Genomic DNA, 6,887 nt, shown 5'->3' with positions numbered 1-6,887 from the left:
GTGTTAGCCCACTGAGCTAAAGCTTAGGTATTAGCCCGAGGAGCTAACGGGTTTCAGACAAAGTTACCCATTATGTGAGGGCGAAGCACTGAACCACTTCAACCCCCTTTGACCTCGTCCCCCTCACAGACTAATCCACATTAGGGCACCTATGTGGCTGACTGGGATTGAATTTGGATCTCCTGGACACCACAAGATTGTATTAGAGTTCAGACACTGCGACAACATCGGCAAAAAAACGATGATCACCTGCTTGTTGTTGACGAACAGTGGCGATTTACTCCGGTTCAACACTTGGTCAGGAAATGAAAAGAAAATGTAAAGAAAATTACGGGGGATAATCTGGTCAGAGGCAATAGGACGGCCAACCACTGCTTTTATCTATTTGTTATCGCTGTGTGTTCGAGTTCTTAGTCCTCTGAGTGTAAGCCTAGACATTAGCTTGGGCGGCTAACATATGTCTTTAGGTTTCAGGCAATATGTCAGCCTGATGCACCAATCTACCTTTGTTACTTTTGTCAATTAACCATTAGCATCAAAGAGTTACTTCTCTGCCTATTCCTGATTTCTTGACGGGCTGGACCCAGGTGCTGAAGGTAGGCAAAAACACCTCCGCCATGCTGAGCCTTAACACAGAGGACTCTCAGGGGTGTGTGCTTAGACCCCTCCTGTACTCCCTGTTCACCCACGACTGCGTGGCCACGCACGACTTCAACACCATCATCAAGATTGTTGACGACACGATGGTGGTAGGCCTGATCACCGATGCCGATGAGCCCGTCTACAGGGAGGAGCTTAGAGAGTTTAACAGCTTGGTGCCAGAACAACAACCTCTCCCTCAACGGCAATTAAACCAAGGAGCTGATCGTGGCCTATAGAAAACAGAGGGTAGAACACGCCCCCATCCACATCGACAGGGCTGTAATGGAGCGAGTCGAGAGCTTCAAGTTCCTTGGCGTCCACATCACTAAGGACTTAACATAGACCACACACACCCACACAGTCGTGAAAAGGGCACGGCAGCGCCTCTTCCTCCTCAGGAGGCTGAAAATAATTGCCAAGGACTCCAGCCAACTCATAAACTGTTCACTCTTCTACCGTCCGGCAAACGGCACCAGAGCATCAGCTCTCGGACCAACAGGCTACGAGACAGTTTATACCCCCAAGCCATAAGACTGCAAAATAGCCTGATTGCTAAATGGTCTCCCGAACTATCTGCACTGACTATATCTTGCACTGAACCTACGCACACTCACTAGACTATATATACACCATATACAATCTCACTAGACTATATATACACCATATACACACACTCACTAGACTATATATACACCATATACACACTCACTAGACTATATATACACACCATATACACACACTCACTAGACTATATATACACCATATACACACACTCACTAGACTATATATACACCATACACACACTCACTAGACTATATATACACCATATACACAATCACTAGACTATATATACACCATGTACACACTCACTAGACTATATATACACCATATACACACTCACTAGACTATATACACCATATACACACTCACTAGACTATATACACACCATATACACACTCACTAGATTATATATACACACCATATACACACACTCACTAGACTAGATATACACCATATACACACTCACTAGACTATATACACACCATATACACACTCACTAGACTATATATACACACCATATACACACACACTAAACTGTCACTCCCACACAAAACCCTCACACATTCAAACACTACATACGCACACACACACACACACACACACATGCATACCGACAAAACCCAAACACACATCCATAAACAGACACACAGTCACTCACTCTAACATGAATAATGTGCTGTCGCTGCTCTGTTGTTCATTTGACTCTTATTATTATTATATATTATTATTATCTGGTCATTTTGCCTTCATGTACATATCTACCTCAAGTACCCTGTACCTCTGCACATTGATCTGGTACTCCCTGTCTATAGCTGCACATTGATCTGGTACTCCCATGTCTATAGCTGCCCATTGATCTGGTACTCCCTGTCTATAGCTGCACATTGATCTGGTACTCCCTGTCTATAGCTGCACATTGATCTGGTACTCCCTGTCTATAGCTCCACATTGATCTGGTACTGGTACTCCCTGTCTATAGCTCCACATTCATCTGGTACTGGTACTCCCTGTCTATAGTTCCACATTGATCTGGTACTGGTACTCCTTGTCTATAGCTCCACATTCATCTGGTACTGGTACTCCCTGTCTATAGCTCCACATTCATCTGGTACTGTTACTCCCTGTATATAGCTCCACATTGATCTGGTACTCCCTGTCTATAGCTCCACATTGATCTGGTACTCCATGTCTATAGCTCCACATTGATCTGGTACTCCCTGTATATAGCTCCACATTGATCTGGTACTCCCTGTCTATAGCTCCACATTGATCTGGTACTGGTACTCCCTGTCTATAGCTCCACATTGATCTGGTACTGGTACTCCCTGTCTATAGCTCCACATTGATCTGGTACTGGTACTCCCTGTCTATAGCTCCACATTGATCTGGTACTCCCTGTCTATAGCTCCACATTGATCTGGTACTGGTCCTCCCTGTCTATAGCTCCACATTGATCTGGTATTGGTACTCCCTGTCTATAGCTCCACATTGATCTGGCACTGGTACTCTCTGTATATAGCTCCACATTGATCTGGTACTGGTACTCCCTGTCTATAGCTCCACATTGATCTGGTACTGGTACTCCCAGTCTATAGCTCCACATTGACCTGGTACTGGTACTCCCTGTCTATAGCTCCACATTGATCTGGTACTGGTACGCCCTGTCTATAGCTCCACATTGATCTGGTACTTGTACTCCCTGTCTATAGCTCCAAATTGATCTGGTACTGGTACTCCCTGTCTATAGTTCCACATTGATCTGGTACTCCCTTTCTATAGCTCCACATTGATCTGGTACTCCCTGTATATAGCTCCATATTGATCTGGTACTCCCTGTATATAGCGCCACATTGATCTGGTACTCCCTGTCTATAGCTCCACATTGATCTGGTACTCCCTGTATATAGCTCCACATTGATCTGGTACTCCCTGTATATAGCTCCACATTGATCTGGTACTCCCTGTCTATAGCTCCACATTGATCTGGTACTCCCTGTATATAGCTCCACATTGATCTGGTACTCCCTGTCTATAGCTCCCCATTGATCTGGTACTCCCTGTATATAGCTCCACATTGATCTGGTACTCCCTGTCTATAGCTCCACATTGATCTGGTACTCCCTGTCTATAGCTCCACATTTATCTGGTACTGGTACTCCTTGTCTATAGCTCCACATTGATCTGGTACTGGTACTCCCTGTCTATAGCTCCACATTGATCTGGTACTGGTACTCCCTGTCTATAGCTCCACATTGATCTGGCACTGGTACTCCCTGTCTATAGCTCCACATTGATCTGGTACTGGTACTCCCAGTCTATAGCTCCACATTGATCTGGTACTGGTACTCCCTGTCTATAGCTCCACATTGATCTGGTACTGGTACGCCCTGTCTATAGCTCCACATTGATCTGGTACTGGAACGCCCTGTCTATAGCTCCACATTGATCTGGTACTTGTACTCCCTGTCTATAGCTCCAAATTGATCTGGTACTGGTACTCCCTGTTTGTAGCTCCACATTGATCTGGTACTGGTACTCCCTGTCTATAGTTCCACATTGATCTGGTTCTCCCTTTCTATAGCTCCACATTGATCTGGTACTGGTACTCCCTGTATATAGCTCCACATTGATCTGGTACTCCCTGTATATAGCTCCATATTGATATGGTACTCCCTGTATATAGCTCCACATTGATCTGGTACTCCCTGTCTATAGCTCCACATTGATCTGGTACTGGTACTCCCTGTCTATAGCTCCACATTGATCTGGTAATGGTACTCCCTGTCTTTAGCTCCACATTGATCTGGTACTCCCTGTCTATAGCTCCACATTGATCTGGTACTGGTACTCCCTGTCTATAGCTCCACATTGATCTGGTACTGGTACTCCCTGTCTATAGCTCCACACTGATCTGGTACTGGTACTCCCTGTATATAGCTCCACACTGATTTGGTACGGGTACTCCCTGTCTATAGCTCCACATTGATCTGGTACTGGTACTCCCTGTATATAGCTCCACATTGATCTGGTACTGGTACTCCCTGTATATAGCTCCACATTGATCTGGTACTGGTACTCCCTGTATATAGCTCCACATTGATCTGGTACTGGTACTCCCTGTCTATAGCTCCACATTGATCTGGTACTGGTACTCCCTGTATATAGCTCCACATTGATCTGGTACTCCCTGTCTATAGCTCCACATTGATCTGGTACTGGTACTCCCTGTATATAGCTCCACATTGATCTGGTACTGGTACTCCCTGTCTATAGCTCCACATTGATCTGGTACTGGTACTCCCTGTCTATAGCTCCACATTGATCTGGTACTGGTACTCCCTGTACATAGCTCCACATTGATCTGGTACTGGTACTCCCTGTATATAGCTCCACATTGATCTGGTACTCCCTGTCTATAGCTCCACACTGATCTGGTACTGGTACTCCCTGTATATAGCTCCACACTGATTTGGTACGGGTACTCCCTGTCTATAGCTTCACATTGATCTGGTACTGGTACTCCCTGTATATAGCTCCACATTGATCTGGTACTGGTACTCCCTGTCTATAGCTACATTTTTGTGTATTTTATTTTATTCCTCTTGTGTTAGTTCCTGTTTTATTTATTGTTATTATTTTTTGAAACTCTGCATTGTTGGGAAAGGTTTATAAGCATTTCACTGTAAAGTTGACAGCAGTTGTATTCGGTGCATGTGATAAATACAATTTGATTCACTTTCATTTGCCGCTCAACTCTTCAAACTCAAGATCAGTGGTTTCACACTGGGCACAAACTGGTTGTTTCAACTTCATTTTGTCAATGTATTGTTAAGTGGAATCTATGTTAAAAATACATTGGATTTGAAAAAAGTCAACAATAAACTCTTGTTTTGAGGGTGAAATTTCAGCCACGGGATTGTCACCACATTTCAACGTAGACAAACCTTGTATAAAGTATGTTGAATTTGTACCTTTAAAACAACGTGAGATCTTCAACATTATATCCACTATCAGAAAATAAAACTATAGGTTTGGTAGCACATCCATCTATAGCTACTCTTCAGTCTCCCATCCAGGTTTTTAGCCAAGCCTAATCCTGCTTAGCTGTGACATTTGTCACTAACTGCTACCAATGTGCTATTGTGAGAATTATTGTTGAGATTTCTCCACTTAAACACTAAATAGATTCACTGTTTCTATCGAAAGACATACAAAGGGGAGGTTTAACAACGTAAATAAAATGTGAACATACAGTATATAATCAATGATGCTATTCAGGCCGATATAGCATTTGCAAGGTCATCAACAGCTATTGTTTTAATTCAACCCAGGATTCAACTAAAAATAGACAATACAATAGGCCTAGGGTTTCAAGCTCTGGTTGATGTCAAATGTTTAAAAAAAATGATGATATTGAATGGTGTTTGGTTGTCAACTCAACCAAATATCAACATTTGAAGGATATTTTCCATCTGTGCCACAAAGTTATAGAATATATATAGTTATATTTTTTCAAAGTCCATTTAAAGTTTTATTTAATTTAGTCCTTTAACTTACATTTTTGGTTGAGATGGAGATTTGAATCCAACATATCAATTATTAATTTGTAGACAAACTCAAGGAAAAAAGACAGACTAAATCAGTGGCACACATGGAACTATCCAATCTGAATATAAATCACTTTCAAATGTTGATATTTGGTTGCGTTGACAACCAAACACAATTCAGTATCACATTTGAAGTACAATAAATAGCCTATTAACTTGTCGACAAGTTATATGTCGGATTTACGTCTCCAACTCACCCAAAAATAAAGGTGAAAGAATGGGATTTAAGCCAGTGGTTCAGATGGAACTATCCAACCTGTAGATACATAACCTTTAAATGTTGAAATTTGGTTGCTTTGACAATCATAAACAATTCAATGGTACTTTTGTAACACAGTAAAAAGCCAAAAGTTAAGGCTATCTTACAAACGAATGTAACATTCAACCTTAAAATGATTATCACATCCATGGCCACATTTTGAGATTACTAAAACTTAAACTATTTAGTAGCAGTTAAATGTTTGGACACACATTCTCAGTCAAGGGTTTTTCTTTCTTTTTTCTATTTTCTACATTGTAAAATAACCGTGAAGACATCAAAACGATGAAATAACACTAATGGAACCATGTAGTAACCAAAAAAGTGTTAAAAAATATTTGTAATTCTTCAAAGTAGCCACCCTTTGCCTTGATGACAGCTTTGCACACTCTTGGCATTCTCTCAACCAGCTTCATGAGGTAGTCACCTGGAAGGCATTACAATTATCAGGTGTACCTTGTTCATTTGTGGAATTTCTTTCCTTAATGTGCTTGAGCCCATCAGTTGTGTTGTAACAAGGTAGGGGTGGTATACAGAAGATAGCCCTATTTGGTAAAAGACCAAGTCCATATTATGGCAAGAACAGCTCAAATAAGCAAAGAGAAATGACAGTCCATCATTACTTTAAGACATGAAGGTAAGTCAATACGGAACATTTCAAAAACTTTGAAAGTTTCTTCAAGTACAGTTGCAAAAACCGTCAAGCGCTATGATGAAACTGGCTCTCATAAGGACCGCCACAGGAAAGGAAGACCCAGAGTTACCTCTGCTGCAGAGGATAAGTTCATTAGAGTTAACTCCACCTCAGATTGGCAGCC

The sequence above is a fragment of the Oncorhynchus tshawytscha genome, linkage group LG28 (assembly GCF_018296145.1).
Source record: "Oncorhynchus tshawytscha isolate Ot180627B linkage group LG28, Otsh_v2.0, whole genome shotgun sequence".
Taxonomy (NCBI): domain Eukaryota; kingdom Metazoa; phylum Chordata; class Actinopteri; order Salmoniformes; family Salmonidae; genus Oncorhynchus; species Oncorhynchus tshawytscha.
This window is presented reverse-complemented; position numbering follows the sequence as displayed.